This window comes from Meles meles, chromosome 8, assembly GCF_922984935.1.
Source record: "Meles meles chromosome 8, mMelMel3.1 paternal haplotype, whole genome shotgun sequence".
NCBI lineage: Eukaryota > Metazoa > Chordata > Mammalia > Carnivora > Mustelidae > Meles > Meles meles.
The window spans coordinates 21,198,967-21,221,697 of NC_060073.1; the positions used below are offsets into that span (position 1 = coordinate 21,198,967).

The following is a 22,731-nucleotide window of genomic DNA, read 5'->3' on the forward strand; positions in this document are numbered from 1 at the left end:
TGCCTGATTGAATGAACTACAGTATCACGAAAAAAGACAACTCAAGTCATCTGTCCCACACCTCTGCCAACATCAAGGATAGCTAAACAGGCAAACCGAGCTGAACTTAGTCTTAAAGATCTTCCGTAAGGGGCATAAACCCAGGACTTTATTCTGATGTCTCCTCAAGGAGGGAAGTCCCTCCTGGCATCTAAGGAAATTCCGTCCTGCCTGACGTCAATCACAAGCACAACACTTCGCCTCAATACCCCGCTTTACCCCTCCCAAAGCCCTCCCAAACTTACGCCCTTCCTTCTTCCTCACAACCATCCAGCGAGGTGGAGATGATTTTAAGTTACATGGAGCAGGGCTCAGAGGAGTTAAGGAGCTTGCCTGAGGTGACACAGCTCCTGCTCAAGGTGGGTGTGGACCCCAGGTGTGGTGCCTTCCCTTTGGCCGCCATTATTTCAATGACCCAGGTTGCTGTCAATATCCTGTCAATTTCACTTTGCTCCTATCTGCCCTGAGCTTCTCAGTATCTCAGCCTGTGTTCAGTGAGGGGACTTCACAGGTCCTGGCTCACGTCCATCCTGCCTATGTGCTACCTGGTGCAGCATGGAGGGAAGGCCCCTCAAACCTGGGTTATCCCAGGTGATCCTGAAGCTTCCCCACCCCGAGTTAGCAGGTTTCCTGTACTGGGGCAGACTGGGTGAGGCTTCCCCCTCCTTCTCACCCAACAGGGTGGGAATCCCTGAACTCCCCTGTACGCCCCTCCCCCACCACAGCCCAGGAACTGTCCCTGGAGCAGAAACCAAGCCTGCTCCCTCCCCCTCCTAGCCTCCTGTCCAGGGCGGTCCTCGCCCCAGTTACATTTGCTAGGCAATAAATATTAGAGGCACTGGGTCTTCCCAGGGCAACTGCATTGAGTCTAGTCACCTGGCCCGAATTAGGGAGGCCACAACCCCTTCCCATAAGGGGAATGACTATAGGTATGTGCAGCTCAAGTTTTGAAGGGCAAACACCTGAAAAACTGAAAAACCGAGAGAGACCTTGTCAAAGCTCCCGTCTGGCCTAGAAGAGCCTGTGAGGAAATGAATCAAAGGAAAACCTGGGATGGAGCCTGAGCAGAAGGACAGGCTGGAGTCAGAGAGCCCTGTTTTCTTGACTCCCCATAAAAAATCAACCCAGCTGCTCCTCAGAGGAGGGTCCTGAAGAAGGATGCAGGTCAGGGGTGGGAGAGGGAAAGGGCTGGGCTTGTGTGGAGACAGGGACCAGGGGTGTGGGGGTGTGGGGGCTCAGAGAAAGGGGAATGAAGGCATCCTCCATCCTCCACAGAAGCCCGTCACCAACTCCACCAAACATCATTATTTTCAGGCCAGGAAAGATGCCAGCAACCCTGCCCGGAAGCTTTGGAGGTGAGCAAGTATTCGGTCTTACAATGCACCAGAAGAGGATTTCTACTTCCTTCTGATAAAATCCTAATAATGAAAAATAAAACTTTATCTGGTCCTGGTTTCTCCATCTGTCCAATAGAAATCCCCACCTTGCCTTCTTCCCATGAGCTGGTGCTGGGCAGGACAGAAGACCTCGGGAAGGGGACAGAACGGGGTCTACCAGGGACTCATCTGAGGCAGAGGTGGCAATTTTTTCCTTAAAGAGCCAGACAGTAAACATTTGAGGCTTTGCAGACATATTGCTTCTGTCACAATGACTCAACTCTGCTTTGTTGGAGAAAGTGGCCACAGATCACATGTAAAGGAATGGTCATGGCTGGGGGCCAACCCAAGTTTATTTACAAAAAAAGACAAGGCAGGATTTGGCTCACTGAATGCAGAGCCCTGGCTCTAAGGAATATTTGGGGACTGACCTTGGGTTAAAACAGCAGATTAAAAGTGAATGTGGTTCCCCGCCCCCTGCTGGGCAGGGGGCAGAGAATGGGAGAGAACAGAACCGGGTGTTCAGAGAACTGGGTTCCAGCCCTGTGTCCAGGCTAGGCAGCCTCTGTCAATTCACAACACCTCTCTAAGCCTCAGTGGCTTCACTGTGCACACAAGGATAAAGATGGAAACAGCTCCAGGTTATGGGGAGGGCCCAGGATATGGGGAGGGCCTAAGGTCCCCCTAAGGTTATGGGGAGGTTATGGGGAGTGCCCAAGGGGGCCCTTGTGGGTTGGGAGCAGCTCAGCAATCAGCAAACCCTGGCTGGGAGGCTAAGTTAACCACAGCAAGCAGGGCTCTGGCTGTGCCTCTGGCAGCTAGTGAGGGGTGGCATGCGAGGGTCTGAACAGCCCTCGGGGGAGCCTTCCAGCCAAAGGGGCTGGAGGAGTTGGAGCTGGTCACCCTCTGATGCCAGGGCCTGGCCCTACTGTCTTGTCTGAATCCTGGAATGCATCCTTTGTCAAGCACTCTTTGGAGTGGGGCTCCCTTGCACCAGGACTGCCAGAGGACCAGGAAGGCAGACCCCTTGGCCTTGACCCTGCTACTGCGGAGTCCATCACACGGAGATACCATGTCTGGCCAGCCCTGGTGGGCCTGCCTGTTGCAGGTCTTCTGCGGTTCTAACGAATGACAGATGACCCAGGTAGAGCCTATTATAAGCCAAAGATGAGCCCTCTGATTCACCTCTTGTGCCTGGGAAGGCCTAACAGCAATGAGAAGGGGCAGAGAGGCTGGTGGATGGTGCAGCCAACTCTGAGCCAGTCGTGGCCTTTGCATCCGCAGGGAAGGGAGGCAGGTGTTGATGATGGGGATGAGGAGCTAGCATTGACAGAGTGCTTATTGCATGCCAAGCATAAGTCTCAACACTTCATATCGATTAACTCATGTAATTTTTGCAACTGTCTCTGAAGCAGGCGCAATTATTATGCCCATTTTACAGACAGGGAAACGGAGGCACAGAGAATTGGAGTAACTTGGCCAGAGTGGCACAGCTATTAGGCTGGCATTAGAACCCAGGCAGTTAGTTCCAGCATCTGGGTTTAGAGGGTGTCTAAGATGTCTCAGAGCTGGTGGGGCAAGCCATGGAATTCTCCAGAATTAGGAAACCCACTAGAAAAGAGGGAAAAGTGGGGGGCTCAGGACCTAGGCCTTGCTTTACCACCAGCCAGCAGCATAATCTTGAGCAAGTTACTCATCCTCCGTGGGCTGCCCTGGGGAGGCAGCGCGCGGAGCGGCCAAAGGCATCAGAGGGACAGGGGACTCCTCTCTTCCACTCACTACCCGCGTGGCTGTGCCCTCCATGAGCCACTGAGGACCATGAAGTCTCATGGTCACAGGAGCGCCGGTGAGATCACTCTGCCTGAGACACGAGAATGCTCTCGTGGAGCCCTACCGTCATTCATCTGGAAGCCACACCTCCTGTTCGGCCATCCGGCCCCGAGCCAAGTTCATGGCTCTCAGTGCCAAGGCTGAGCACACATCTAGGGATCATGGGCTCCACTTCTGGGTAGAAAGGATTCAAGGATCGTCCTTTTAGGAATGGAAATGGTGGTCTGAATATGCGACACACAGACCCCATATTTATAAACATGCAAACACAGCCCAGTCCGCAGCCTACAGAGGAATCTAGGGGACAGAGTTTAGGAAGGCTGGCTGAAAGCAGCACGTGGGGAGAAGAGGAAGGTGGGACTCACCCCTTACGGACACAGGATCACAAGTGCATGAGCTTGGTAGTGAAGGTCCCATGCTCTCTGTGCACAGGGGCTGCCCTGTGGAGCACACAGCAGGCTTGCCAGCACCCCCTGCCCCCCATGTGTCCTCTGCACTGTGAGGGCGAAAGTCCTCAGAAGGGGCTTCAGGCTGAGCTCAAATCACCTCTTGCAGTTCCTGAGGAAGTCAGGATATAAGGTATGTCCTTGGTCCTGTTATCTGGGTTCAAGTTCCAACTTTATGGCCAGCCTCTGCCTCTCCATCTTAGAGTCCTCTTTCTGCCTCTGTCTGCTTTCTGTCCCCCTTCTAAAAGTGATGGCAAGTGTGTGCGTGCTTGCGTGCACACACACACACACACACACACACACACACACACACACACTGACCATTTCCTGGGGAGGTAGAAGGCTACCTATTTATGTCAGCTGCCACACTCCCCTGAAAGCATACCTCAGCGGGGCCTGGACACAAATCCCCTAACCCTTGCCCTGGAACTGTGACTCCCAGCAGGTGGAGGCCACAGTTAATTTAGAGGGGCATGTCTGAGCCCTTCTACAAAGCTGACTTGCTGGAGGCAACCTCAGCGCCGCCGGGGCCCCCGCTGGGAGGAGGGGGTTCTGGGGTGCCTTCTTGCTGGGAAGAGGAAGAACCCGGCAGGTGTTTCATTTCCCCCTGGCAGCCCCATAATTAAGAAAGGAAGCCTCAGCAAGTTCATGGGGCAGGAGCCACAGAGGGATGGGGCGGGGGCAGGGATGGGGGAGGCACAAGGAGCTGGCTTTACAAGGAGGCTGTGTGACAAGGAGGCTCCAGTGTGACCTTGAGCAAGTCACTTCCTGTCTGCGTCCCTGTAAGGAGACTTCAGAGTCACCAGGCCCTGACCACACGTGCAGAGCTAGGTCACGTCGAGGAGGACCCAAACAGCAGGATACACGGTAGCTATCTAGAGCGCCGGGAAGATGATTCTGAGCTTTGCTTGAGGCTGTTATCCCACGGGGTGCTCCATCCTTGGAGTAATTCTGAACAGCAAATGTTGGAGAAGAAAGTCTGTGGGAAAGCGGTCTCCTGCAGAGGCGTCATATGGGGCTTTCTAAGGCAGATGTTCCAGTCAGAGCTAAACCCCAAAGAGAACTCGGATCCCATTACCCGAGGGACAAGGGGTGACAGGGTTGGGAATAAACCTTCTTCTCACTGTGTGCCCCCCGGGGCAGGCCGTACCTCCCGGGTCAGTTGGGGTGACACAATGAGGGTGCGCTCAGAAGCAGGCCCGGTATGTAGCAGGGACCCCCGCCACAGGAGGGCTCCCTCACATGGCTGGGCTCCACGTGTCTTTGCACACACCTCAGCAGAACCTTCGGCAACATTCTGAGGTATGGATACCTTGGATGCATGAACTGGAAAGCCAAGCCTTTCCAGTCCTCTCTCTGCTACTTTGCAATGACCTCACCCCATTTTAAGGTTGGAGTTGTCTCTGCAATATGGATTTAGGGAACCTTGGGGCAAACTTAGTGGTGATGCCCAGCTGCCCGGCTGTGCCCAGAGGGGACTGGCCTTCCCCGGCAGCAGCAGGCCCAGGACTGCATGATCAGCCAGTGATGTGCGGACCCCAGAAAGATAGGCAGCTTCTCCCTCTACCACTCTGTCTCCTTCCCAGCTTCTCCCCCTGGGCAAGGCTCGGATGATGGGGCTGGGATGGAGCAGGAGACTGTCCAGTCAGAGGAGGCAGAGGCCTAGGAGGCCACCAACAGTGGAGTGCCTGGCCCAGATCCTTCTTCTCTTTCACCCCACAACAGCCATACTGGTCTCTTGCACATGGCAAGCACATTGCTACCTCAGGGCCTTTGCACCTGCTAGTCCTTCTGCCTGGGACCCTCTTTTCCTCAGCTATTCCACATGGCATACCCTTGTTTTTTTCAGGTCTCTGATCATATCTTCAGGGAGACCGTCTCTGACCATCCCCAGCCCCTCTCCCCCGAGCCTGAAATGGTCCCTCTCCCGAGCCACTGTCTGTCCCTTTGTTGTTCCTGTTATTTATCTTCTTTTCCCTTCCTTCGAACCCGGGAGGGCAGTGACTCTGTCTGCTGGGTTCATTGCCGAATCCCAGCTTCTGGGATGGTGCCTGCTGCAGAGTGGGTGCCCAGTGGATGTTTGGGTAAGGCAGGAACGAAGGAAGGGAGGAAGGAAGGAATCTCTGTGTGGGCCTCTTTCACAAATTTCCGATTTAACTCTTGTTAAAAAAATCCATCAGTGGGGCGCCTGGGTGGCTCAGTGGGTTAAAGCCTCTGCCTTCGGCTCAGGTCACGATCCAAGGGTTCTGGGATCGAGCCCCACATCGGGCTCTCTGCTCAGCAGGGAGCCTGCTTCCCCCTCTCTCTCTGCCTGCCTCTCTGCCTACCTGTGATCTCTGTCTGTCAAATAAATAAATAAAATCTTAAAAAAAAAATCCATCAAAAGACACAGGCCCAGCTCTAATCTGTGGGACGCAGTAAAAATGAGGGACCTTTTAGGCAAAGGCTAAGAATTTTAAGATGGCAACAGCAGAGCATTAAGCCAAGTGTGGGGCCTCTCTAAGCATTACACCTCCCCCTCCAATCCCCCCAGCTCTGCAACTGCCTTGATTGCATACTTTGACTCCGGCCCTGGGGACTTATTACCACTGCCGTTGTGCCATTCAGAGAGAAGAGGATCAGAATGGCGTAGGCGCTCGGCCAACGTCACACAGCATTATGCTATGGCTTAGCCCTTACAAACTCTTAGTTCCCAGTTCCTGCAGTGGCTACGGAAGAAATCTCATTACCCCCACCCACCTAGAAACCCAGGGACCAGCCCAGAGAAGAAAGCGAGAGAGCAAAACTGCCTGCAAATCTCCTGTTTACCTCACAGATTTATGATGTATGTGTGTATCAAATATCACTATATATGTATATGTATATATATATATGGGATATATATATATATATATATCACATATATATATGGGATTTCGTTTCAAAATATAGCCACTGTTATTTTAATATCAAAACAAAGTACTGTTTTCCAAATCTTCAAGGAGTACTGATGTTCTATTAGGACATACAGGGCTAATCCTGAGAGTCTGGGTGCCCCCTGGCTCGGGGAATGGTGCCCCCAGCCCCGTGGGTCCCCACCATTCAACTGAGAAAGCATTATCCTGGGCAAGAAGTCCCCAGGACAGGCTCAGCAGCTCGCACTACACAATAAAGGCTGGCTTCCATCCCTCATTCATTCCCTCCCGTCTGCTTCGTCCAAAAGGAAACCTCCTCCAGGGTGGCCACAGACCCAGACGGCCAGGAGCCTTCCACAGGCCTGGGTCGGAGGCCGGATCTCATTATTCCAACAGAGACAGAAGGGAGCCCGGCTCGGCTCATTCCTCCTGGGGAAATGTGCCTCGGCCTGTTAGCGGGAAGCGGAGAGTGTTATTACCCTGCTCAGCCAGCCAGGTTCACTCACCACGCTAATTGGAACACGTAATGGTTTGTTAATACAGTCTGCTTTCGGGAGGCTGGCGCACCGGGGTCTCCGGGGTCGGGGTGCGGCGTGGGGGCAGGGAGCCTCTCATGGTATCGCCGAGGAGGGCTGCGAGGGGGGCTGAAACGCTGTTTGGTTTTCGGTGCTTGTCTTGCACAGCGATGTCTTAATCCACCAGCCAAGGGCTTGAAGTCGGTTCTATTGCCGTGCGCGTGTGTGTGTTGACATGTGTATATGCACGTGTCTGAGTGTGTCTGTGTGCACACGAGAGCCCACAGGGACTGTGACGGCCGGCCGGCATGTACCACTGTGCGCAGGGCTCTAGGACCGGGAGGAGGGGGGAGAGAAGAGAACGCGGCTCCATCACACCTACGGGCAGAACACAGTGGTCTAATTTTGAGAACGCAAACAAAGACATCTGTTTTCCCAGGAATGGCTCACCCGGCCCCTATTAACACTAATTAGGAGGCCTGGGAATTCCCCATAACTTCGTAATTAGTGTTAACAGACTTCACAGGGGCTGTGAAGGAAATGGAACACCCCCGTCCTGTTTTCACAGCCACCGTGATGATGGTGTGGGCGACACCATGCCCCCCCACCCCCACAAGGCACCGGGGTTCCCCCAGGGCGTCCCCGATGTCCAGACTCCCCAGGAGGCAGTCAAAGGGGGGTGGGGGCACCCTTGCAGGAAAACTCAGTGGTGTGGGGCGGCTGGAGGAACGGGGGGCAGGAGTGCAAGGAGGACGTGGACATATCTCGGGAAGAGACCCCGAGTTGAGCTTTGGGTCTGGAAGTGGACAAGCAGACAGAGCACTCCCTGCCCAGGCCAACCGTCCCAACCGCCTGCCTTCTCGGGGCCTGTCTATGAAGACGAACCATAATTTAATGGCAGCTCCAAAGAACTGGCAAGATGGCAGCCATGACTTCCCAGTGTCATCAGGCCCCCTCCGCAGCCTGCGGCGCCCTGCAGCCAGACGTCTTAGGAAACCACAGCAAAGCCATTATGAGGACCCCTCAGCTGCTTGGCGGTGGTGGGGTAACCACTTCTGGCAGCTGACAGACGTGGGGCCTTCCCAGAAGCAGCAGGGCAGGGGCCCTTCCTACAAGGCCTCATTCATACACACAAAGACCCCCCCCCCCCCACAGGCCTCTACTCCTCAGCCCCCCGCAGTCCTGCTGCAGGCTTTGTCAGGGTCTGTGGGGGAGCAGGTGCCAGCGCTGCTCCACTGTCCCCTGCGTCTGCCCCCCTGTGCCTCTGCCCCCACCGGCCTGATCTTCCAACCCCTACCCCCGGGAAGCGCTGTCTGTCTGTCTAGCGCTCTGGGCCTGGCTCTGCTTCCAGAAGACAACTCTTTGTTCTTTCCTGCCTGCCCAGAATCTCAGATTCTCCATCTAGGAGGGAGCTGAAAGAAAAGCTATTTTCTTAATCATATTAAAAAGGGTTGAGATGGTATCAAGTACTAACTGACTTTTGGTGATGTTTCTTTTATTCTTGATAGTCAGGTGACTTCAATTTTTTTTTTCTCATAAGGAACAGGTACGATTCATGATTATTCATTCACAAATCATTGTGAACAGGCCATTCGAGCCCCTCACTCTGAAGCTGCTGGCTCTCTCTCGGGCTCTCTCACCTTTTCTCCTGTTGTCTGCCTAGAGAACTTCTCGCCCCTCAGTGCCCGGCTTGACCTCTCCTCCGCCATGAAGCCCTCCCTGATTTCTCCAGCCTAGGCAGCATTTCCTTCTGTTTGGTTCCACATTTTGGAGATGAGAAAACAAGGCCCAGAGAAGGGTAGGGGACTTGCCAGTCTTTACAGCTAGGTCATGGCTGGTGAAGTCTCCGCTAGAATCCAGAAGGGCTTTTGTTTACAGTATCCAGGGGTTGGTGGGAGATTGGCAACATCCCCCCCCTTGATTCTCAACACCCCCTTCCTTCTCTGGAGCCAGTGCCTGCCCTGTCGGGGACAGCCTTGACCTCCATCTTTGTTCTCCTCAGGAATGAGCCAGGACGCTCTTCTCTCTGCCTCCAGGGGCACAAACCAGTGAGGCATAGAATGAAGAACAGAGAATGGCCTGGTTGTTGTTCCACAAAGGGGAGCGGCGACAGGAAGCACTTGGGGCCCTTTCTCCCTCTCTGGAGCTCAAGGCTGTGTCTGCAGCCCCTTCAAGTGCCTGGCCTGGCCCCCCTGCCCACCCGGCTACCAGCCCAGCCCCTTCCTCGCTGGTCTATCAGAGGCCCGGCTTACACAGCCCCGCGGCCCTGGGTCTGAGTCTCACTTTGTCCCTGAAAGGCTGTGGTGCCACATACCGGACCTTATTCCCAGCAATTCGAATAGTTCGTAAGACAGCCTACCACGGATTCAGCAGCACGAGGAGCTGGCGACCGGATAGGTGTTTCATATACGCCATGGCTCATCTTCACGACCCCACTTTCAGGCACCCGTTAGTGCTCCCATTTCAGAGGTAAAAGGTCGCCACCTCCCCAAGTTCAAGAGCTTGGAGTGGTGGAGCTGGGACTGAAGCCTGGACCTCTGCGGGGGTTACAAGCCCGACTCCCCGGGAAGTTACATGGATTGGATGAGATAATTGCACAGGCTAAGCGCTCCGCTGATAATAACGCGTCGAACATTACAGCTTTCCTCATTTTCATTCTTAATGAGAGCAAACACCATGGTGAACCAGCCGGGCTGAGCATCGACGGGCAGGCAAGGTTTCCTGGGGACCTGGTAAGGGGTGGCAGAACCCCTGAAGACTCCTACCTGTGGAAACCCCGGGGCCCAGATTGCTCCTAGCCAGAGAGCATTATTTGAGAGTAAATATTATCTTACCCTCCAGCTTAATCCAGACCAAGCTTACCTTCCCCACCAAAAAGCCCGCAACCCGGAGAAGGTTAAGCCCTTTGCTGCTTTCCTAATTGCAGGCTTGCAACTCTGCTGGGGGACACCAGATCTCTTGGAAAGCCTAAGAATTGGTCTGGTATTTGCCAGTGGCATCGGAGAGGTTGGCTCTGGGTTGGGCTGTCCAGCTTTCCAAGCCCATGCTGGGTTGGGGGGCACTCGTCGGGGAGAAGGCAGGCTGGGGCACATTCCCCTTCTGTACAGGCCTGCCACCCCAGCCCAGGGCAGATCTAGCTACAAGGGATATCTGGGACATGGAGCCCGGCCTCCTGTTTCATGTTGAGTCCCATTTGGCTTGAAAAGTAAAATGGGTCAGTGGACTGCCAGACCCATTCTTCTCTTCCAGTTTATGCCACATCTGTTTCCCTCCTGCCTTTTCCTCTGAAGCGTGGGCAGAACTTGTTCAGACCAGAAGCCCTGACCCTCCCTGGGCGCCCAGTTTCTCTGGGGTCACTAGATGGGGAGCAGAGCCAGCCGACTCTATGCTATTGAGGGTTGGGGATCCTCAAAGGTCCTGGGAGCCAGCCTGGGTCAGCCCAACCCCTGCCCAACCTCTCTCTCGCATGCTCTCCACCTGTGTCTGTCCCCCGAAAAGTGCTGGTGGGGCTTGGAAAGTGGTCACACAACTTCTCAGATTTACGACAAACCATTGGCTCCTACCCTGAAAATGAGTAAATTTCATAGTATGTAAATTATACGTCTATAAAGCTATTAAAAAACCCGAACAGCAACGTCAACAACAAAGTCGAGAGGGGCTGATGCACAGTTGGGGGTGATGCCCACACCCTGGGGGGAAGCGTGGCAGTGGCAGGCTGAGGCCGGAGGTCAAGGCCAGTTTCAAGACTCCTTCACCATCTGTGGGTTCACAGGTTAGTCTTGTTATTTCTTATCCTGTAAGACAAATTTTAACAGACCCGCCGGTTGACCTCATGAACATCTGAAGTGAAGCCCCAGGGATGTGAGAAGGCAGGTTCTGTGGAAGGATGGGGAGCCTGGGAAGAAGGGGGCAGCAGGAAGAAGGAGGCCTACTGGAGACAAGCCTTCCAGAAGCTTCTGGAGGTCAGTGCTGGAGGGTGGCTCAGGACATGGTATAGCTTGGGGTCTCTGAGTTAGGATGAAAGCCCAAGGCTCAGCCTGGCCTCATCTCTAAGGCACTGGTGGGTCCCCCTGAGAGAAGTGAGGATGGCATCAGTCCTGTCCTGAGCACTGCTCCCTGCCAGGGAAGGGCTGACCCTCATCTGGGGGAGGTGACACCCTAGGGTCTACCGATAATCAGAGGAGACCTGTGCCACAGTCCACTGAGGAGAGAGCTGACTTGCTCGCGGTTGCTCCAGTGCAAAGTGGGGAAAGAACTTTTCAAGTGATCTGAACATTGCTGTCCTGACTAGTAGTGAGCTCCCCATTGCCGGCAGTATGTAAGCAGAAGATCAATGTACACACATTTCAAGGGGTCAAAACAGATGGCCTTGAAACCCCTCCCAGTCCAGATGGTCGGTGAGGCCACAAAGGCTTGCCGTGCCTTTCCCTCAAGGGTTAAATCTGGACTCAGGATAAAGCAGAAAGGCCTGAGCCATCCTGAAGGAAGGGCCCTGGCTGGCACCTCTCTCCTCCACTAGAACCACAACTCCTCCGAGCGCTCACCACAAATCCACGCTGATTGCTGCTTTGGGCTAACGTGATACTTGAATACACACAGGCCAGGCTGGGGCAGGCACCTCGGGGCTCCTAGCGAATGCCCTTGAGCCTGAACTGCCCCAGAGGTGGGTGCCTGGGAAGCAGGGGCTGCCAGCCCAAAGCACACGGGCTCCTGTCTGGCCCTCCAGCCAGAGGCCTGCTGCACACCTGTCCCGCCCTCCGGCTCACAGGGGCCTCTGCTCTCCTTAGCTCTGGCCTCCCCTAGGGCTCAGGATCCTGGTTGTAGTTTGCACGTTCCCTCCTCTCCGTGCTGGCCCGACTCACCACTGGATGAACTCATCAGAGGCCCCTTCCCAAACAAGAGCCCCAGGCCTGGGAGAGGCCCCGGTTCCCTTTCATGTGTCTTTCTGGTGCTGGGAAGGCCGGAAGGGAGGCTGGGGCCTCGAGAGGAGCTTGGGTCTCTGAGGAGGAGGTGGGGCTGGGGGCTTCCATTGGGCCGGCAGCCAGCACTGCGGGGTGGAGGCCAGAGACCTCCTGAGCCAGTCCACCATCCACCTGGGCCCCTCTCCGCAGCTCCCAGCCTCCACCCAGCTCCACCCTTAGACTCGATCTTGCATTTCTTAGTGCCGCCCCTCCAGCTCTGGAACCTTGACGTGCAGACCCAGTTGTAGTCTCCTCTCCCTCGGAGATGGGGAATGGAGACTCTGGGGGTGGAAGGTATGAACGCCCAGACTAATTATAGTGCCAGACAGTTACAGAGTGTTCTTGGAAAGACCAAGAGCTGGACAGAAGAGGGCCACCTGGGCTTCAACACTCAGTAGGTGTGGCTCCCTGGTGGGAATGTTCTGGCAACAGGGCAGACCCAGGATATCCCAGCCCCATCCTGCCCCTGGCTTCCCATCCACCACAGGCTCAGCCCTGCCTTCCAGAAGACAGCCCAACACCTGTTGTGGTTCAGAGATCCTTGATCTCAACCACCCATCTTCCCAGGGTACAGATCTTCCCTCCCCCATGCATAAACCCTTTCCTGGCTCTCCAGCACTGTTGAGGAAACCCAGCTCAGAGCACAAGCAGCCCATTGACTAGCTCTCCCCTCCCCCACCCCTCTTCCCCTCTAGCCCAGCATGACCACTTGTAGGTCCTGAATGCTTCTGCTCTAGCATGCCCCAGGGACTTTGCATGTGCTGATCCCTCTGCCAGGAATCCACTCCCCTCCACCAAGTCAAACACAGATTTCTTTGTCTACCTCGAAATAAGTCATTCATAATCCAAGCCTTCCCCGGCACTCCCCTTTCCCCAGCGTGAGCCCCATCACCCCCTCCATGTGCCCCTGCATCAGTGCCTTAGACTACCTGCCACCTGCCCATTGCGGTCTGTGAGTCTCAGACTTGAGCTTGCATCGGCATCCCCTGGGGAAGTTGTCAAAGTCCAGATTGCTGGATCTCACCCCCAAATCTCTGATTCATTAGGTCTGGGGTGGGAGTCTGCAGAGCTGCATTTCCGACAAGTTCCCAGGCAATGCTGATGCGGGCGGTCTGAAGACCACATCTGCGGACTGCTGTTTAAAACCCGAGCTCTTTGAAATCGATCCATCTTGTCTGATTTTTCTTTCACCTCCAGTCTTGGAACGAATCTGCTTTTTAGTGAGTGCTCAGTAAACAAATGAGTGAGAGGGACTGATTTGTTGGTTACAGCCAGTGCAGGTGGTAAGAGAATTTACTGAGACAAGTTTTCCTGATCTGTTGGCTCTGGGGCAGGATCTCCTTCTCCCTTTTCCCAAGATGGTGGCCAAGTCTTTGGCTCCCATGTCTTGGGGGCTGCTGACTTCCAAGACCAGGCACAGAGGTTGTTGGAAGATGTCTAAGAAGACAGCCCACCTTCTGGGCCCTAGAAACTTCTCAGAGGGCATAGGCTAGGGCCCACAGAGGTGGGGAGGGGCATAAGCCTGGCGGGGGGCAGGCAGAGGCAGCACACCCAGGGAGAGAGTCATTGAACATCTCTGGATATCAGCAAGAAGTAGACTTGGGGGAGAGGCGGGGGTTCCAAGAGCTACAGGCTCAAATGCCTTGATGATCCTGGGAACAGCCTTTCCAAAGAGGTGACAGGACCTCCATGGGGCCACCCCGAGCTGCCTGGGAGAGGCTGGGCGTCTATGTACCCAAACTCACAGCCAAGAGCTGTTAAGCAAGAACACCACGCTGGGCCCACGGTGGCACAGAAATGGCCACTGACCACTTGCCCTCACTGCACCCCAACGCTTGGCAAAGGAGCCTCCCATTAGTGTTCTGGGCCCCATGGAGACCACCAAGACTCCTACAGGATCACTGAGGGCAAGAATTGCCCCTCCCCAACATGCCTGGGAGGGGATGTCCTTCAAATGGACAGAGCGGGCTCCACGGCGGATGGTGGGATCGGAGGAAGTAAAGGCAGGCAGTGTAGCTCGCACTTGGATATTGGTGTGCACTTAGCCCCGATGCTATGGGGGCCCGGGCGAGGCCTGGGGCTCTGCCTAACAAGGGAAGCTGTGGGGCACCCGAGGCCCCAGACCTGGATGGGCAGTCTCTCAGCAGGTGGACAAGAATGAGCAGATGTCCTGAGAGGAACACAGAAGGCCGGGCGGGACTGAGACCGGCACTCCCTGACTGAAGAGGCAGCCCAGCACACAGCCCGACATGGTGTCTGTGAATGTGTCCCTCCAAGCCTGGTCTCGATGTGGCACGCCCCAGGCCCCCTGCCAGGACTTCTGGACACTGGGGAGCATCCAGACTCACAGCAAACTGTAGCAGGGAGGTCTGGCTGCCCCAAGGACGTGGGCTATAGGCCCCCACCCCCCGCAGCCTCTGCCCTTCCCCCACCCCTCCCTACCCCCTGCTCCAATGGGACCACTGAAGCCCTGACAGAAATGCAACACAACAGCCACCTGGCCACCATTCCTACCTGAAGGCACACCCGGTCCCCTGCTCTTGGGGAGAAAAAAAGGGAGGAAAGTTCCATACTTGGAAGCTGTACATTAAAAAGAAAAATGCAGCTAGGAAAGGGAAGGAGCCTGCTGGTGGGGGGGAGGGGGGATTTGAGATTTGCTTTTTAATTTAAACCCTTCTGGATCATTTGAATTGTTAAGGACTGTGTATTACTTCTGTAACACTGACTTTTTAAAAAAGAACTTTTGTCTTAAAAACACAAAGCAGTCTGCAAGAATCTGTTTGGAAGAGAGAAGTTTAGGCAACAAATAGCGGCAGGGGTCTTTAAATACACCATCATCATCCTTCTGGTGTGATCACCACGTGCCCAGAGCTCTGCTCTGTGTTTGTACACCCATTATTTAATCTAAGCTCATCACAGCCCTATGTGTTGGATGCTATTAGTGCTATCATTTTCCAGATGAGAAAATAGAATTTGAGAGGGACTAAGTACCACGGCCAAAGTCACCCAGCCTTGGAGCTGGGCTCTGAACTTGGCTGTAAGTGGTGGCAGGCGAGCTCCTACCTTAGATCAGGACCACGCACCGTGCCCCCTCCTGCCACCAACGCCGCTAAGAAACTGACAAGTTCACAAACCACTTGTTCTGAGTCTGCTCCATGGCCTGAAAACCATGATGATGCCCAGGAGCCAAAATCAAACTGTCACAGGCAAACGAAGCCACAGCCTGATGTCTCCAGCCACCTTGGAAACTTGGACTGAGACTAGGCAAGCATGTATTACAGGCAGTCCACTCTCATCTGTCCATCTGTCCCTCTGTTCACCAGCTGCTGGCTGAAGGCCCTGCGTGCCTGACTCTGTCCTGGATGCGGGAGGCCAGACAGACACCAGCCGCCAGGAAAGAACCAGGTGAGCACAGGGCCCACAGCCCACAGCCACCAGGAGAGGACCAGGGGAGCACAGGGCCGATTGGGCCCCCGGCACCTTCCAACTTACAGGCATCATGTTCCCCGGAAATTTCCAAAACCTCTTGCAATTCGGGATCCAAACAGGCATTAACGGGGCTGCAAACGAAACACAGCCATGCGATCCACGCCCAGCAGCAAGTCCTTCTTCTTCTTCTCCTCCAAAATACTTAGTTTGCAGAATGCTGAAGCAGAGCCTGGCAATCCAAGCAGACCGTCTGGCCCGGGTGCGGTGCTGGGTCAGCTGTGTTACGTTCTTCCGCTTTTCACCCAGGCCTTAGCCCCGAGATGGAAAGGGAGGGGTTGTGAAAGCTGCAGGAGCCTGGGAGGTGGGGGTGGGGTTTCCCCCAGGGCTCCAGCCTGCAGACCCGAACACAACCGTGCTGGGCATGAGGTCCTGCAGCTGATGGTGTCTGTGGGGCCAGCGGGAGAGCAGAGGCTGCCCCAAGTGTAGACTGGGCCCCTGAGAGCAGGGAGTATGGCTGTCCTGTTCAACTTCCAGAGGCCCAGGCTCACAGTCAGTGTTCGGTTAACATTTGATGATTAAGTGAATGAATGTGACTTCGAGGAAGGCAGCTCTACCCTCATCTGGAGATGGGAGGGGTGGAACCTGGCCCGATCACTATATTTTGGGGGACATGGACTTAAGCTGCCCTCTAGGCACCTGAACACCCAAGACTCTACTGAGGATTCCTCCCACAGAGGCATAAAACTGAAAATATAAGTAATAAGAACACCAATAGCTTGAGTGCTATCACTAAGTACTGACCCTCTAGCAGGCACGCTGGTAAGCACCTTCTGTTACTTAGTCATCTCATGAAATCGCCACACCAGGCCAGTGAGATGGAAAGCATCACTACCCCCAATTTATAGACGAGAACACCCGAGGCTCAGAGGGTCAAGGCCATACTACTAGCAGAGCTGGGATCTGCACCCAGGTGTGACTTGGAAGAAAACCCTAAAGCTGGGAGAGGCCTCCCCCTTATTTTACAACCGACAAACTATAGGACAGGGAGGCTGGGGACATCGGTAGCAGGGCTGGGACAGGAGACCAAGTCTTCTGACTTCCAGCCCTGGCCCTGTCGCAACTTATGAAACTGCAGGTGAACATCTTTTCTCCATTCTGCAAAGGACCCTGGAGATGGAGGAATTCATTCCTCTCGGTCCCTGTGCAGCAGCCCCTCGTTTGAAGGGCCCTCCACAATTCCCTTTCCTGAGACTTGGGGGAAAAGAAGGAAAATGGAAGAGCCACTTGACTCTAAACCCAGGCTGTGGTTTAAGGTAGACTTGAGGATGGCCACCGGCCTGCACAGCCAAGCCTGGAGGCCAGCAGGGAGGAAGCGGTCTGCCTTTATCTCATTTCCTGCGGGGCACCATCTTCCAAGCCCCAGGGCCTCACCTCCAGGCTTTTACTCTCACCGTTTCCTTCTCCTGGGATGCCCTTTCCAATATCCTTGCAGGTCCCGCATCCCATCCCTGTTTTCAAAGCCCAGCTGGAGTGCACCACATTCCCTGACTTCCCATCACCGTCACCGCCCAGAAGTGACCTCTTGATCTGGCCCTGGAACCGGCAAGCCTTCCTTTATCATTCCACTCCGAACCCTCTTACTCTCTCTACCTTATATGTCAGCGATTTGCTTTCATGTCTGTTTCCCTCTGACAGGCCGGGAGCCTCTTAGGAGGCTGACCTCTGAGGTGTTTTCGACTGCGAGGTATGGTGGGAATGAAGGCTGGCCAATTCTTTCCGTTTACTCGCGAGCACTCCCAGACTGGGTCTCTAACCATGGCCTCCCCTCCCTCTCCAGGACCTATCGCCAGCTGCCTTTTACACTCTGGAGTCCTGGAGAGTGAGAACCAAGCCGTTTCAATATCTCTGTGGCATCCGTCATAAGTGGGAGCTTTGAAAAATAGTGTGGAAAATAAGCAACCCACAGACATTCACCAAGTTCAACTGCGGTTCAGCACTGAATGAGGTGCTGGACAAGGGATGGGGGGACAAGACACCCAGAGGAAGGGTCCTGCCCTCAGGGGATCTCCCAGAGGAGAGAGCAGGGACCTTCCCACTTAGTTCACTCTGGATCCCCGGTACCTAAAACAGTGTTGGGGACGTGGTAGGAACGCACCAGCCCCCTCCGAAGAAATGAATGAACACTCGTTGACCCAGCAGCACTGAACGCACCATATAAGGCCAGCGGGTGCTGAATGCTGAGCTGGTCTGTGTGGTGAGTCAGAGCTGCAGAATCCACAGGCAAGAGACACTGAGAGAGAGAGAGAGAGAGAGAGAGAGAGAGACTGGGAAAGGCAAGGAGGTTTGTGGTTGACCGAAATCAAGCAAAGGGGGGAACATAAAAAGCACTTGGCCACAGCTGCCTGGGAGGCAGCATCGTATGCTGTGGTTTTAGATCTTTTTCCTGCAGAACACTCTTTTTTCTAATGAAATCATACACCGCACCCTAAATGCATAACAGAGCAGCAACGGCGGATGTCAGCTGCTGCCAAGAGGACAGCCCACTCTCGTGTACCCTGGAACCCCACAGAAGCCCCTGGGCTTCCCAGATATGGGGCTCCTGCTGGGTCAGAGGCTGCCTCCTTCTCCCGCCCCCCACCCCAACCCCACGCCTTGAGTCACGTTGGAGTGGCCGCGGCTGAGGGGAGGGCTGCGGTTGCTCATTTGGGAAGGAAGCCTTCCGAGGCTGGGGTCTTCTGGAAACCCATTTCCGGCAAATACTCGCTAAGAGCAGCTTTAGAAACTTTCCCCAGCCACGAGGAAGTGGGGGGGGGGGAGGAAAATGTCCTCCCAGCAAGAGGAGGCGACCCCAAGGCAGCCAAACGTGGGGTGGTTGAAATACGGGGGGCTGCTAGGGAGCACAGGGACTCCGTGTGGGAAGGACTTCCGGGGACAGTCCTTCCTGAAGGCGAAGCTTCACCTGTAGACACACGGTGTGTGTGAGTTCGTGAATACGTGTGAGTGCGTGAGTGTGCACGCACAGATCCACAGAGCCCGACGTACACCTGTCACACAAAGGCCACCCTGATGCTGTGAGCTACAGGAAGGACCCATTTGCTCCACGTCTCCCGCCCCCTGCCATGACACCAACAGGGTCATCTGTTGTTTCCTCTGCCTAGCGTTTCTTCTTCCTTCAGGAAATAGCACCCGAGTTTTCCCTTTGGGGTTCCTGTCCTCTCCCAAAGTCAGGCCAATTCTTTGCCCCCCACCCCCAACAGCACACACTGCCCTACCACGGCCCACTCCTGACCCAGTCCGGCCAATCAGCACATTCTCTCCTCCTTGTTTCACCAATTGGTCAGAAATGGTCACGTGACCAGAGACCAGCCAATAAGCTTCAAGTCTGGAACTTTTGTTGGAGCTCCTGGGGAAAAGAAGCTCTCCTTTCACAGGCTTGGAAATGAGCGAGCTGTACGTCTGGAGCTGTTGGTCACTGCCCCACCACCCCGTGGGGTGTGCATTCCCCAGGATGGAAAACCCCAAGGAGGGAAGCAGAGGACACAGACAGGGGCACCATTTCAGCCTTGGATTCAACTCTGCCTCGAACACCAAATTATCAATATATTGGAAACCAATAAAAAGCAAATAATTTGCTTGTCTTGCTTCATCAGGTTGAAGTTGAGGATTGGTTCCCAACTAAGGTGGCATCTGACCCCAGTCTGGCATTTCTCCCCTGCATTTCTGGTCCGTCCCTGGCTCTTGATGATCTGGTGGTAGCTCCAGCCTTCCGCAGTTGAGCCTGGGGGCCCTCAGACTCAAGGACTGGCCAGAGGCCAGTAGTCTGGCAGGACTCATCTGTATCCCAGCCTTCCTGGCCGCCTGTCCCCCTCCAAGGGTTGTATTTTGGCTCATCTAACTTTGGCTCAAGTCCACTCACTTTGTCCCCAGCCCTCAATGCTCTCCCTCATTGACCTTGGGCTTGAGTAGGGGTGACTGACACTAAACAATGAATAAGAGCTCTGGACAGCAGCCACTCCTGACCGTGGGGCAGGAAGAATCATCCCAGGGCTTTGGTCCATAGTCTCAGGGAGACGGCCATAGGCAGAATCTCCTGGGTGAGGGGGCGGCAGTGGGTGGCAGGAGAGTACTGGACTCACATGTCAAACAGGCTGGGGAAAGTTCTGGAATCTCTTATCTGCTTTACCACTTTGGGCAAGCTGCCCCTCCAAATTTTATAATCCCCAAATCTAAAATGGGGTCATGCCACAACACATTTGACGAAAGGACCCAGATGCACAAAACTGACAGCAGCGACTGCTGATGGGAATGTGGAGCGACAGGAACTCTCATTCATTGCTGGTGGGAACGCAAAAATGGTGCAGCCATTTTGGAAGGCAGTTTGGCAATGTCTTAAAAAGCCAAATATATTCTTAACCATACGCTCCAGCAATCCTGCTCTGAGGTGCTACCCCGATAGGCTCACACTCATATCCACGCAAAAACCCGCAGGAGACTGCAGAGCACCTTTAGTCCCAATCACCTAAAATCGGGAGCCACCAAGATATCCTTCAAGAAGTGAATGGGTAAGTAAGAAGTGGTACAACCAATGGAATGTTACCCAGCAATAAAAAGAGAAGAGCCATCAAGCCATCGAAAGACATGGAAGATATACATATTTTTTAATTTTAATTTTCTAAATAATTTTTTAATTAATGGCTTTATTTAAGAGAGAAAGTAGGAGCAGAGGGGAGAAGCAGAGGGAGAGGGAAGCAGACTCCCTACTGAGCAGGGACCACCCCCCTCCCCCCCAGCCTCTGAATCAGCCCTGAATCAGGGCTTGATCCCAGGACCCTGGGATCATGACCTGAGCTGAAGGCAGACGCTTAACCAACTGAGCCACCCAGGCACCCCAGACATGGATTTAAATTAAATTAATTTAAAGGCACATTGCTAAGTGAAAGAAGCCAGTCTGAAAGGACTACCTACTTTATGATTCCAATTATTTGACGTTCTGGAAAAGGCAAAAGTATGGGGATGGTAAAATGATTACTGGTTGCCAGAGGGAGGAAGCAGGGAAGAAGGGTAAATAAAGGGGTGGATCAAGGCGGAGGGTCCCTCAGTGTCCATTTTCCCCTTCTTCCTTCGAAATAGAGTTGCAATTGAGCAGACAGCCACCCAGAATGAAGACTATAATTCCCAGCATCCCTTGCAGCTAACTGGGCCATGTGACTGTGTTCTGGCCAATGGGGCATGGATGCAAGTGACATATGCACCCTCTTAAAGGAAGTGGCGTCCTCTCCTCTTCTGGTTTCCTCCTTGCTGAGTAGAATGGAGAGGCTGTCATGGGCCACCGTGGATCATGTAGACCAGCGATGGTGAAGCACCAAGATACAGAAAGCTGGGACCCTAACGTTTCTGTGTGGAAAAATCCTCCTAGCTCAGAATTTTACTTAGAGAAAAATCAACATCTCTTACTGAAAGGACTATTATTTGGTGGTTTTTGTCATAAACAATCAAACCCATGTCCAGACTCATGTAAGGACCTTCGAGGACTGTCCTGAAGGTTCTGTATAAAACAGGCAAAGCATCTTCACACTGTCATTCACTCAACGGATCAAAGCCAGTTTACCGTGCTGGGATCTGGGGATTCAACTAAGAATTAGGTAGATGAACCTTTGCCCTCATAGACTCCACCTTTTCGGGCAGGAGACAGACCATCAACGTGAGAAGGAATGAATTACGATTAGTAACAGTTAACATTTCTTGCATTCCAAGCTTACTACGTGTCTGTCCTATTCTAAGCCCTTTTCATCTATAACCTTATTTTATCTTCACCACAAACCCAGAAGGTGGGTGCTGTTTCTTCCTTGTTTGACAGACAAGGAAGCTGAGACACAGAAAGGCTGAGGAACTTGCCCAAGGTCACAAAGCTAGTAATTGATGGTTCCAGGACTTGAACCCAGGTCTGCTAGACTTTGAGCCTAAACCCTTGGGCTCTCCTGCTAATGAAGGGTATGAAAGAGGCCACTGTGATAAAGGACAACAGAGTGCCCTACTGATGTTTCTCTTAGCAACACTGACAACAGACACAGCCGCAGAACCCCATGCTGAACAAGCCTGAACTCCCTTACCTGGATGGTCGGTGTTGAGAGGTCTGAAGAAGGATCAAGCCTGTTTCTAAGTGGCCAAGTCAAAGGTTTCAAGTCACTCTGATGATGGTGTCAGATGGCCTGGCCGCTGCCAGCTCAGGCCGTCCAGGAGATGCCTACCTGTTGCAGAGAAGCAGATCAGCCATTAACTGCTGGGTAGGGGGAAGACCTCATTGGCTCATGCTGCCCCAGGGGGCTCCTTTCTGTTCTAGATGCTCTCTGGGCCCCAAGGGGGGCCACGTGGTGGGGCAAAGATGGCAGGAACCTAGGGCCATGCATCAGGATAGAGGTCCCAGCTGAACTTGCCTGGAAACCCGTCTAAGACACAAAGATATGCATATGCCTCTGTGTGTATGCCCTGAATAAAAATACATAAGCATCACACCCACCGTGTCTAGCACAGTGCCCTTTGCAGAGCGGGGAAGCTCGACAAATGTTTCACGGTTTGCTTTGATGGAAAACATAAATGTATATGTTGAAGTAAGTGGGTGGAAACTCCACGAGAGTTTGAGTGCATTGGAGGAAAGATCCTTCCTCATGGGAAAATGCAGTTTTGGGATGCTCCAGCCAGCCAGACCAATGGCTTCATTTTTCCAATGAGGAAACTGACATCCAGAAACAGAGGTGCCCCTGGAATACCGTGGGCACAAGACAGGGGTCTGCCGCAAGCTATCAGGTGGATGGTGGTCAGGATGAGAGCCAAGAATTGTTTCCCGGGTGTATCCAAACCCAGACAAGGAGGAAGAGGTGGTGCCCGCAATGGTCAGAAGCATGGTCTTTGGAGGCAGGGAGATCATCGCCACATGCTGGGGCCATTTTTTCCCAGAAGTGGATCCTGGGTAAGCCAGGGGTCCTCTCAGAGCATCAGTCTCCTTGTCTATAAGGCAGGGATAATAATAGCATCTCTCTTCAAGGATTGCAGGCAGTCCAAAATGACTTCCTTAAGTCTGTGAAGCCTGCAGCAGAGCCTTCGCTCAAAAGATGTTGGGGATGTGATGCAGAGGAGGATACTGTGAGCGCCTGCAGGGGGAGATGGAGCACTGGACCAGGAGCTGCTCTGTGTCTTTGGCAAGTCTTTAGGCAAAAATCTCTCCATTCTACCAGTCATTCATT

General features: G+C 53.8%; 1 protein-coding gene across 4 annotated transcripts in view; it reads right to left on the minus strand.

Moving 5' to 3' along the window:
• TSPAN18 (tetraspanin 18) overlaps positions 1-22,731 on the minus strand; it is a 177,546-nt gene that overhangs the window by 34,613 nt on the left and 120,202 nt on the right. For 2 of the 4 annotated variants that reach the window (XM_046015226.1, XM_046015227.1), the window contains exon 3: positions 21,601-21,738. The exons of 1 other annotated variant lie outside the window; for it this stretch is intronic. The gene's annotated coding sequence lies outside the window, so the exon portion shown is untranslated. Of the gene's footprint in view, positions 1-15,553; positions 15,685-21,600; positions 21,739-22,731 lie in introns of those variants that run through there. One more of the 4 variants, XM_046015229.1, reaches the window with a different exon arrangement.